The sequence below is a fragment of the Dermacentor variabilis genome, chromosome 10 (genome assembly GCF_050947875.1).
Source record: "Dermacentor variabilis isolate Ectoservices chromosome 10, ASM5094787v1, whole genome shotgun sequence".
In the NCBI taxonomy this organism is placed as follows: domain Eukaryota; kingdom Metazoa; phylum Arthropoda; class Arachnida; order Ixodida; family Ixodidae; genus Dermacentor; species Dermacentor variabilis.
The window spans coordinates 4,749,079-4,761,198 of NC_134577.1; the positions used below are offsets into that span (position 1 = coordinate 4,749,079).

Genomic DNA, 12,120 nt, shown 5'->3' on the forward strand with positions numbered 1-12,120 from the left:
GTGGGCATACAACAGAAAGTTTGGGATCTCAGTGACCTTTCTGCATGCCAGAACAGGGAAGCAATACTTTTAGAACAGAGAGTTGTGCTGGTGCTTATAGTGCTACTGCAACTAAAAGCCAAAGCTACAAAAACACACAGAGCAACAACATTACCACTTGTTCTAATGCACGTCTCTCCTACTGTACTTTCAAAGCAGGAACAGCTAATTACGCTCACTCCAAAGCAAACTGTAATTTCAGGCTTATCAGCTTTCAAAATTGATGTACAATCAAAAGCAAGATTTATCATTTAGTTTTAGTGCTTTATGCAGGATAACAGAAAGCAGTAGCCTAAATCCACATTCAAGATTTACAAGCGTTACAAGTTCCTTAGGAATCTCACTGCGTGTGGTTCACTGTGAGAGCAACCCCTTCGATGGGCACTGCCATGATTGCTGACAATAAAGTAAGTGGTCACACTATATCTGAAAAGTAGTGTGCTACATGCAAATGCAAAATACCATTTGTGTCTTGAATATAAACAGTGGTTACTAAAAGGACATGTGCAAATGCCATGTGTATTTTCTTAACCCCTTATCTGCCAATAAGAAGGTAACTCGTCATCACAATGAGCGTTTTTTGGTGCGAATAACGAGTTACCTTGTCGTGAACTTTCTGAAATTTTTGAACATGTGACCATGTGCAGTTTCTTATAATTTTGATGAATAAATAATACACAATGACTTTGCTATTTTTTTCAACAACACCATGTGAGGAGAAAGTGGTGGCGAAAGCAGATCAAGAGCTCCAGGTGAGGTGAGGCCAGGTGCGTTGCTCGGAGGCCGCGCACGCGTTTGACTGTAGCTACCAGGGGAAGAACCAGGTGGCGCACAGCGTCTGTTGTGTGCGGTGCATGTGGTGGAACAACACACGGACAGCATGAAGAAAAGTCGCAGAGCACAGTAATAATGGGAATGTTTCCTATGAACGTGTCGGCCTGTCATCATTCATAACAACTAGTTAAAATGCAATAGGCATTCCAGGTATCATATATTTTAGAAAAGACATGCGCAATATTTGCAGGTCCAAAAAGCGATTCTGCACTTTACAATTTTTTTTAGAAATTTGTCGTGGCAGTTAACTCTTGCCTAACTGTTAGCAAAATGCCCATTTTCGGTGATTTCATGTTCTGTTCTATCTCACAATGTAATAGTCGAAGCAGGTACCATGATACATAAAATTATAGCCTGATCAGTGCTGTTTTAAATGGATGTCGAGCAGCAATAATTTCTCAGACAGCTTTCGTAAATTCTTATTAGAGGCGTGCGAATATCAAATTTTGAAAATACGAATCAAATACGAATATCAAACTTCGAATATCGAATTGAATATCAAATAATCAAAGACTGAAGCTTTTTTCACTAATAAACTTTTATTTCACCATATACAGTCGAGTCCACTTATAACAATGTTCAAGTGCCATGAAAATTTCATTGTTATAACTTATAATTGTTATAAACGGGTTGCATGAAAAAAAGCATAACAACTGCAAAGAGGGGTCACAGACGCCAAGTGACATGCCAGCTCCGCCGAGGCATCGTTTTGGTGGTCCCGAAAGGGGCCGTGTAAAAAATACGAGAAGGTTGCCGCGGCTGCCTCTCAGCTTGAAAATCCCTTAGCGCCCCCCCCCCCCAAGAAAAACAAAGAAAACATGAATACCTAAGAGCATTTAATGAGGGCAAAATAGCTTGCACTTCTCACTTCTTTGCTGAAACAAACCCGTAATCGGCGAGTTTCGACTGCTTCGCGGCAATCTTGCCGATGTCTTTCTGGAGGGCATCCAAATGTTGAACATGTCCGAGCGAAAGGTTTTTTGCAAAAATGAAGTCCCGCAGGGAATCTATCATTCTTGAGGCCTCCTGTTGAGACACAACTTGTACAGGTTCCGGTTCATCTTCGTCGTCGCTGCTGTCGTCGTCTTCCGCGCCGGTGACTGCTGCAACGATCGCCTCGTCAGTCAATTCTTCGTTTGTCGCGACTGCATCGTCGGCGTGCAAGAATTCTTGAAGCCCCTCCGCGTCGCCGTCATCACCACGCACCGTAGACCAAAGTTCTGTAATGGCTCCATCAGCAGTAGCTTCGCGATACTCCGCATCACTGATATCCCCGGCAAAGTCCGCTTTTCGGAAGCAATTCATGACGGTGGAGGAGCTGACTTCTGCCCATGCCCCAAAAATGAATTGGACAGCCATCAGAAGCGAAATCTTAAAGTCTGGAGCGGGTCGGCATTCACGCACAGCAATGTCCAGGTTAAGAGCAAGCCTGCTCAAAACACGTCGGCGATATAATGCCTTGAAGCATGCAATCACGCCTGCGTCCATGGGCTGCAAGCCTGCAGTCGTGTTCTGCGGCAGGAAAAAAATTTTCACATGCGACAGCTTCTCGGCAGTCTGGTGTGAAGTACAGTTATCAAGGACCAACGCCACCTTCGTGCTGCATCCGCTGATCGAACTCGCTCGGCCACTCGCGGAAAAGTTCACGCGTCATCCACGCATTCTTATTATGACGGTAACGAACTGGAATCCTCGCAGCACCACGGAAACAGCGGGGATTCATAGATTTTCCAATTACGAAGGCGGGACACTTGTCGCTGCCGTCCATATTCGCGCAAAGGAAAACGGTCACCCGTAATTTGCTCTGCTTGCCGCCCTTACAGGGATCGCCTTTGAGTGCATGTGTCTTCCATGGAAGCATTCGGAAGAATAGCCCGGTCTCGTCACCTGTACAAGTCCCGGTCCGCATATGCTTCGCGGATGTACGGCAGTGTTTCATCTAACCACTTCAGTCTAGCGTCGACATCGAGCGACCCTGCCTCGCCCATGACTGCTTTGTAGACGATTCCGTGCCTCTCCTTGAACCGCTGAATCCAGCCACCACCAGGCTGGAAATCGGTATTTTGAAGGAGATACGCAAAGTGCTTCGCCTTCTCTGCCAAAATCGGGCCACTAATTGGCAAGTTCATAGCACGTGCGCTAAGGAACCACTGATACAGTGCCTCCTCCACGTCTTTGTAGGCACCATGCCGAATCCTTTTCCGGCCGTCCTCTATAGCATGGCCAGCGCTAGCACGGCATTCGTTTTCAGTCATCTTGAGCGCATTACGGATAATGGTTGAAATTGTCGGCTGTGACAGGCCGTACTTGCGTACTAAGCTGCACACTTTTTCACCACCTCTGTGCTCTCTCAAAATGTTTCGCTTCGTTTCCAAAGATATTGCCGCTCGCTTTCTCTTCTGCGGCAGTTGATCCAGTTGAGCCACGCTGGCCGCGCTTCCTGAAGGAGAATCCTCCATCATTGAACTCTGGGGGGGATTCGATGGGCTTGCAGAACCAGTAGGACCAAGGCCGGTGATGGCAGATGACGAAAACCTCGCTGGCAACGCACGTGCTTTGACACTGTACGCTGCCTTCGGAACACGTGCAACTGGTGAAGCAGGAACCAAGGAGAATGGGAACGATGGGGCAGCCCACACTCAACTGCCGTGACGTGTTTTCAACGAGCGGCACACCCTCAGAATGGACTGCTCCCCGCGCGCCGATACAAAAGCAACAAAAGAAATGCCTTCCTTCCCTCTCCTACTCTGCCCAGAGGAAAGCGTCCATCTTTTCTCCTGCTTCTCCTGCTCACCCCATTCTCCTCGCATGCGTCATCACGTGAGCTTTTCGCCGCCCCTGTGCGGGCGGCTCCGCATACACGCGCGCGCTTTTGGCGGAGTAGTTTGGCCGGCGTGGTCGCTGCGTTTGCTCGTTTTAACGCGATAGCGTTAAGGAGCTCGTGTCGCAGAAAAGCCGGTGTCGTAGGTGTCCGCGGCGTTGGCCGTGAGCGATAAATCACGGCAGGCACTTCATAAATAAAAAGCAACTTCCAAGATGGGCTGGGTGAGAATTGAACCAGGGTCTCCAGAGTGTGAGACGGAGACGCTACCACACAGCCACGAGTTCGATGCTTCCAAGCGGTACAAACGCGCCTCTAGTGAATGCGGTGTTGCCTTCGAAACGAGCCGTGGAAAGTTATACTGCGGTGTATATCGGTAATTATGAACATGTAACTTACAGAAGTCGCATTTACACGAGTAGCGAAGTGCGTTTCCGCTGCATTTCTTCTGCGCTTTCCGCACACGCAGGGCCATCTTGCGGCAAACACAGAAGACCCCCCCTCCTCTCTATGTACGGCGCTGCCCCGACAGATGGCGCGCCACGCGCGCATTGGAGCTGTACGAGGACCGGTGCGAGGCGGGTTGCGGCCCGGACTCTCTCTCCCCTGACAACGCTTCGCCTTGCTCCCTCTGCAGAATCAAGCGTCCTTCCTTTCTTTAGATCACTATCTGTCTATCTCTCTGCCCGTGCCGATCACGACGTTTGGCTGGCGTGCATCATTTCCCTCTGCGAGATACCGAGTTCTTTGGTTCGTTCCGCTTGCTCAGGCGCACGTTTTGTTGCTGCGCCGAACGCTGCGTTGCTCGACCATATGGCTCGACGCTCACCGCGTCCGATGCGGGGCGCCTCGTAAGTGATGGCTGCCCTGTAGCCCATTGTCTTACACCCCTTGGCGGGTCGACGGGAACGCTATCGCGTTCCACTCTTGAAGGCGAAGCTTAAGCGTCCTCCAATTTTTCTTCTGTGAGGGTTGGCTCCAAATGACTACATTTAATTGTTATAACCGGTTTATTTTACCATAGAACACATTGCAAAAGTGACGGTGCCGCGGCTGTCTATTGCTATATCCGATATATTGTTAAAAGCGGTATTGTTATAAGTGGGTTTGACTGTATTTATGTTGAAAACAATGTATTATTAGAACAAAATGTGTGATTGCACAAATATATCAATATCTGCAAAACAGTTACTGTTATGACAGACTAGTGAGACTAGCTTTTCAAATCACAAAGGTATTGCACACAAAAATTTGCAGTTTAGTACAAGTGGCAACAAACATTAAAAGTTGTCATGTAGAAAGATGAGTTGTCCTATGTGGTTAGGAAGCAGGTGCTCCCTTTCAGCAGACACAACATCCCCTGCCACAGAAAACGCTCTTTCACTTATGACCAAAGTGGCTGGTATTGCCAGGTATTTAAGGCAAAGCTTGGCTATACTCGGGTACCTGAAGAAGTCCAGTCTGCCACTGTCTTTTCTTAGTAATGCCTTCTCGCAATAAGCAGCAATTTCCTATTCTAACACAGAAAGTTTTCTATTTCCAGCTTGGCTACTTGCAAGATCATCAAAAGCCTTTTAAACATCACAGGAGGGCTGCGCAGACTGTTTTGGTTCTTGCTCTATAGCTTCTGGGTTAGTCGTATCCCCAGTAGGACATAAAGCCAGATGTTGAAGCACCAGATCTTTTAACACACCACACACATCATCTTCTGTTTGTTGGTTTTGAATATCGTGGACATGAAACATGGGTCCAAAAACATGGCGAAGCATGCTTGCTTGTCTTCTGCTTGCTTTGATGGAACTAGCTAGTTCTCTAGGGAATTCAGTTATGCCACTGAAGTTGAGCCGAAAGAGACGCACATGTATCTGCACTAGCAATCACAGTAGTATCATAGAATGGCTTCAGTACTTTGATGTATTCAGAAGCCTCCTTCCATTCTAGTGAGCTTAGGCCCCCAATGCTGTTGTTTGGTGTGGCTTAATGCTGTTGTTCGATGTGGCTCAATGTTGTTGTTCGATATGGCTAGCTCAACAGTGACTGCTTCCTTCAAGTCTAAGAGGCAGGACAGCATCAAGTATTGGCTGTTCTATCTGGTTTCCACATCTTGCACCAGACAAAGCAGATCTTTTCCTATTCTTTTTTGGTATTCCTCTAACCACCTTTGTGCCAATGAACTCCGCTTATTATGACCAACAATGTGCCTAGCCTTCTTGCACAAATGATCAATAGATGGAATACGGGATATAGCGTCATTGATAGCAAGCTGCAGGGCGTGAGCGAGGCACAAACGCTCAAAGCTTCCCGACTGCGGCATGGATGTTACGTCCATTATCTGTCACGATGTACTTTTGGCAGTCATTGGTTATCTCCCATTCAGTGCACATCTCATCAAGAAATTCTGCTATGTTCCCAGTACTGTGACTGGCAGCCATGTGACAAGCGTTGAGTGTTAATCGTTTCATTTGAAAAATTGGTGTCAAAAGGTGGCAAGTGAAGCTCCCATAGCTTTCGTTGGCGTTTGATGTCCACATGTCACTGGCAAAGGCAACAGCTGTTGCTCTCCCTCCAAAAGCACTGCTGAGCTCGGCCTTCACCTTTTTCCGTATGTCGTCATACCAGCACGGAACAAGCGTGCGTGAAAGTGCAGTGCACGATGGTAAGCAATAGTTCGAAACAACCTCAGCCGTAAGTTCTTTGAACCTGCAGTCTTCAACAACACTGTAAGGCTGTAAATCAAGCGCTACCATGGCAGCCACCTTATTATGTAGAGCTTGAGTCTTCTTTTCTGACACTGGCTCAGTGCGGCACACAGTCATTTATCACTGATGGATGTTTCCCAGGCGCACCTACAGCAATCTTCCGGTACTCTTTAACAGTGGCAGGATGCTGCTTCAGATGGTTGGCAAGCGTAGTTGTTGTGCCTGCCGGTGTTTGGAGGTTTGTGCTGCATGTCTTGCACTGTGCCGTCGATGGTGTCTTCATGAAGTATTTCCAAATTATCACTTTTTTTCTCTTTGTTTCAGCGTAGTCTCCAGATTCTTCCTCTGTTTTGCGGATGGCATGCCATAATCCCCTTCTTCTACAATGGCATGCGTCGGCAAAAGTGCAAAAAATCAGGTCCTCGTATCATAGGCTAGTCACAAAGAAAGTCAAACGATCGCGTGTCATACGATCGCGTCCATTTGGCCCAACCATGAAGGAAGGAAAAATGGGGAGGGAGCATCACGTGATCCTGCTAGCCTCGGCAAACCAACCTCCTCTGAAGCCACTCCTCCCACACACCGGGGCCTTGTGCATGGTGCCTTTTGGTTAGGAATGGGCCCACACTGTTGCCAAACCATTCATGTTTGTTTGGTCAAGGTAACGATTAGTGGCTTAGTGGCGCCTGCCATAAAAGGCGCGGAGGCACATAGAAAGTACAACGAGTGGGTATCTGCTACCATGAGCACAGTTCTTCGCTTCAGATGCGTTGCCTTGAAACATGGAGAAAGACTGGGGAGCCAAACCTACGGCGATATAATTTTCAAAGCATCACTTGCGCTTACCACCACAGTTAGTCGGTGCTCTCACCTTGAAACCCGTCCAGAGTATGTTCGAGCATGGTCTATTGTTTCGTCAAATCAACTGTTGTGTACATGAAACTCCAGTGCGTATTTTCTTGCTAATTGTTTGTTCTGCTGTCTAGCACATATATAGCATGAAACAAGATCTTTTGCGGGATGGTTATTTGTCGTGTGTTTGCTTATTAAAAGGTTCTGCTGTGCATCTTTCATTGTGAAATAAATAAATGGCATTACCCTGCACTGAGTCGTCGCCTTTCCTTGAGATTTATGTGCACAATTTTGTAAGATGGTATGGTGCAACATCCTTACACTGTTGAGATGTGCCTATTGAGTTCTCGCCAGTCTGTCGAGAGGCAGAAGGCATTGAGCAGAACAACAACATCGACTGGGACCATCTACCCCAAAAGTGGGCTGACACGGCCTCAAATATGGTCGGTGTCCCTGGCTCACCAGTCCATTGTTGGGCACAAGATGGGATGAATTTTTTTTCACACGAAAAAGCAGTTGCTGCAGACCATGGATGCTCGCTTGAGCACCTGCATCTGTTTGCAGGGGCAAAAGCTATCATATTGCTTCCCAGAAGATGCCCCCAAATGCGCCGAATCGCTGTCAGAAGAGCAGCTTGGTTGCCTTCACACGTTTGCAGAGCGAAAGGTTTCCTCGTTTACTTGAAACAACCCCAAAATGTAACCAGCCATCCTTGAGGTGGTCGTTGCGGGTTGTTGGGAATAATGTTGACACCTTTGTTCGCTACTGCATTGGCACCTGTCTGCTGCTTGCTTAAGAAGCGACCCGCGTGGTGGTTTGGTGCTTTACCTTGTCAAGTACGTTCTTAACAGAGATACGACAGCTTCACACACTTGAATTCCTTCACTCAACCTCTGCATGCGTTTGCCACACCGACTATGTGCATGTATTCCAAAGCCCCCGCAGCAGACGCAACCAAAGTGAGCCGACTAAAGTTACTGCTTACCTATCACGTGAGGGCCTATTTCTCATCATCCCCTTCCTTTAAATTTTTATGACTAGGCTTCAAAATTGTCACGTGACGCTCCCTCCAAATATTTTCCTTCCTCTATGGATGCAACACACAAAGAAGCCTATGCCGCCACCATGCGGCCATGCGAATGTCGATGAGCCTTACCATGGATGGATGGATGGATGGATGGTGGCTACACCCTTTGTAATGGGCGGCGGCTGGCGCCACCTAGCCTTTTGCTACCCCCCCCTATTTTTTTTTCTTTATATCCCCTTCTCCTTAAACTAGTTTTCACTCCGCTCCTACCCCCAAAATAAATATCTGAAGTAGTATAGAAAACATGAGCTCCCCGATTTATGCTATTATCTCTCCCTTGACTTCCTCCACCAATCCTCTAGCCTCCCCTTCGTCACTGCCACTCTTTTCCAGTCTATTTGCCCTCGTTCCCCGGGAAAACCTAATGCCCCTTCCATACCTATCACTGTTCCCTCAGCCAGAGTCGGGCGAAGGTCTGTGCATCTCAGCACTATATGCTCTGTGGTCTCAGTTTCGGCTCTGCAAGTTGTGCATAAAAGGTCCACGTCTTCAAATTTAGCACTGTACGTTTTCGTTCTCAAAACCCCCGTCCTAGGTTCGAATCATAGTGAGCTGCCCCGCGAGTTATCAAATAAGAGTTCTCTCTTTATCTCCTGTTTTTGTGTCCTATACATAGCTAGCGCTGGCTTTCTGAGCATTCCTTCTTCCCACCTTTTTCTTTCCGTCTCCTTCACCTCCTTTCCCACACTAGAACCACGTTGGACTCCCTCCCTCGGCTGTAGGTATCTAATCCTCAGCTTCCTAGTTCCGAGTGTCCACTTTGTGTTCAAAATTTTCATGTATAGGTATTTGTACACTTTTCCCGCCCACCTTTCTTCCCCCAGTGCTGCGAGTCTCTGTTTATATTTTAGCTTACTCATTGCCTCTCTACCTTCGAATGACGTCCATCCCATGTCCCCCTGCACTCCCTCATTAGGGGTGTTCCCGTGCGCTCCTAAGGGCAACCTGCCTAAACTTTTTTGTCTTGTTTCCATGTATGCCTGAACTTCCGATTTCATGCACAGTACTGAACTTCCGAATGTGAGGCCAGGTACCGAGCTCCTCCAATCCAGGTTCCTCCTCCATTGGACAGGTTGTCCGTGCTGTTTTTCATGATCTTCCAAGTACTTTTTGCCCTCATTTAGCCATATGCCCAAATGTATTTTTCAACATGAACAATCTTAGTGCCTTGTATTTCCAATGGTTCCCCCTTTTCTTCATTGTATATTATTATCCCAGACTTCTCTTTACTGAATTGCAGTCCCAATTTTTCTCCCTCCTCTCTACATATCCTCATTAGTTCCTGTAGCCCTACTCGGGTGTCAGCAAGCAGTACAATATCATCTGCGTATATCAGTCTGGCTAGTACTTGAGCTACCTTCTGCCCTTCCGACATATAGCTTATGTCGGTTCCTATTGTGCTCTGTTCTAGCCTTTTTTCCATTTGGCTCATGTATATCATAAAAAGCAGGGGCGACAATGGACAGCCCTGCCTGAGACCACTTCTTATTTTAGCTGGCTTTGTAGTTTCCCCCTCCCGTGTTATCTCTACGTCATTATCCGTATAAACTTGTTTTAGGAATCCAACCAACTTTCTATCTAGACCATATTCCTTCAACTGGCTCCATAACTTTCCTCAGTTTACATCATCCTATGCTCCTCTAATGTCTAAAAAAGCTATCCATAGTGGTTTCTGCCTGGCTGCCACTATCTCTATGCACTGTGTTATAACAAATAAATTATCATCTAGCCTTCTGTTCCTTCGAAATCCATTCTGCAGCTCTCCCAAGATCTCTTCACATTCTGCCCATTCCTCCATTCTCATTTTCACCATCTGCATTGCTACTCTGTATATGACTGATGTGACAGTTATTGGCCTGTAGGATATAATGTTGTCCTTGCTTCCCTTACCTTTATAAACTAATATCGTTCTGCTTGATTTTCAGTCCAGTGGAACATCTCCCCCTACAACTACTTGTTTGATAAGTTGCCGTAATTTTAATTTACTTTTCTGGCCTAATATGCTTATCAATTTCATAGGTATGTCATCAGGTCCTGTCGCTGTTCCCACAGGGCCCTTGTGTTCCATTCTGTCCCATTCCTTACTTGTCATCCCTCTGTTCTCCTCCTCTAACTCTGTCCTGCTGTTGCCATCGTTCTCCATTTCGCTACCCTGTGGCTCTGCATATGCTGCCTCTATTGTTAACCTAATATATTCCTGAGCTTCCTCTCCCTCTACCTTTGTTCCTTCTGGTGTGGTCAGTGAGTGCTGAACCACCTCTCTCTTCTTACTCTGTTGCCTTATGTGTTCCCAAAACTTCTTAGAGGCATTTCTGTCTTTTTTTTTTTTTTCTTATCTCAAACAACCACTGTACCCCAACTTTTGCCATCTTGGCTTGAATTAATGCCAATGCTTCTCTTTTCATTGCAAGGTAATCCTCCCATTTTGTCTCCACCTCTTCTGGTGGGGCTCCCCTTTTCTTTGCTGCTCTGTGTTTTCTGCATGCATCTTTGTGTTGCTCTATGGCCTCCTTAACTTCTCAGTCCCACCAGCTTTTCGGTTTATGTTTTCCCTGCTTACTTCCTAGTTTCCTAATCTGTCCCTTCTCTAGCTGTCGTTTAAGTATACCTATTAACTCGTCGTATGTACATGCCCTTTGCGGTCGCTTGGATACCATGTTTTCAATGTTTTTTGCCACTTCTTGTAGCTGCCTGTCATTCAGTTTGCTCACACCTTTTCTTTCTTTAGTTTCTATCAGTGGTACTGTCCTTCCAAAACTGATCTTGATTCGTTTGTGATCATTGCTCAGGCTTTTTGTACCTTCCTCATCAATTTCCATACCTCCCAACCATTCATACAGTTTGTGGGACATTAGGCAGTGGTCGATTGTCGAGTGGGAGTTATTTCTTTCCCATGTTATCTTCCCGTCGAATTTCATTTCAGTACTAACTATTACAAAATCATGCGCCTCACAAAAATCTACTAACATCTGCCCTGTTGCATCTGTCGCCCCGTCAAAGTATCCCAAATGTGCATTCATGTCCCCTAGGATGATTATCTCCCATTTTATAGCTAACTCCCTGATGTCCTTGGCCATACATTTGAAATGCTTTGCATTCTCCTCTTTCGACTCCTTCCGCGTTTTCAGATACACAACTCCCAGGATTGTCTCTACATTCCCTACGGTACCCTTGAGCCACATGTGCTCACTGCAGCTCTCCCTTACCATTTTCCAGTCCTGTCCCTTCACTAGCGCCCCCAAGGCCTCCTCCTCTACGGTCTTTCCCTTTTCTGTTGCACCCTACCCAGGTGTATCCTGCAGGCCTCACATACACCATGGTGGCCACCATACAGCAACGAAAGCAAGTACAGTGTGCACACTCAAGTGCAGCCACCGAGGTCATTTGCTGTCCAGGATAAAAAAATTAAATTGTCGGTTTATTCAGTAAGTTTCACATAATCGCATAATCGAATACCTTAGAATATTCAAAACCTTTTGAATATCCGAAATATCTGAATACACAGTTTTCAAAGCGAATACGAATATTAGGAATGTAATATTCGAGTAATATTCGAAAACTTAGACTATTCGCACACCCTTAATTCTTATGTGAACCTTCAAAAAGCACCTCAAAGAACATGAATGAAAATAATAATTTGCTGTTTTTAGTAAAAGTACTGCGAGTAAAAAAAGATATCTCAAAATATACAAAATATGCACCTGGCTCACACTTCCCAAATTTTAGTCAGACCACACAAAAAAAATTATTATGCAAATTTGTTGGCATCAATGCAAGCAACAGCGATG

The 12,120-nt window shown here is 46.2% G+C and overlaps 1 protein-coding gene across 5 annotated transcripts in view; it reads right to left on the bottom strand.

Annotated features, from left to right (window-relative positions):
- The window catches only part of LOC142559752 (snRNA-activating protein complex subunit 4-like), a 213,149-nt gene that overhangs the window by 95,350 nt on the left and 105,679 nt on the right, over positions 1 to 12,120 (bottom strand). The gene's annotated exons all lie outside the window — the stretch shown is intronic.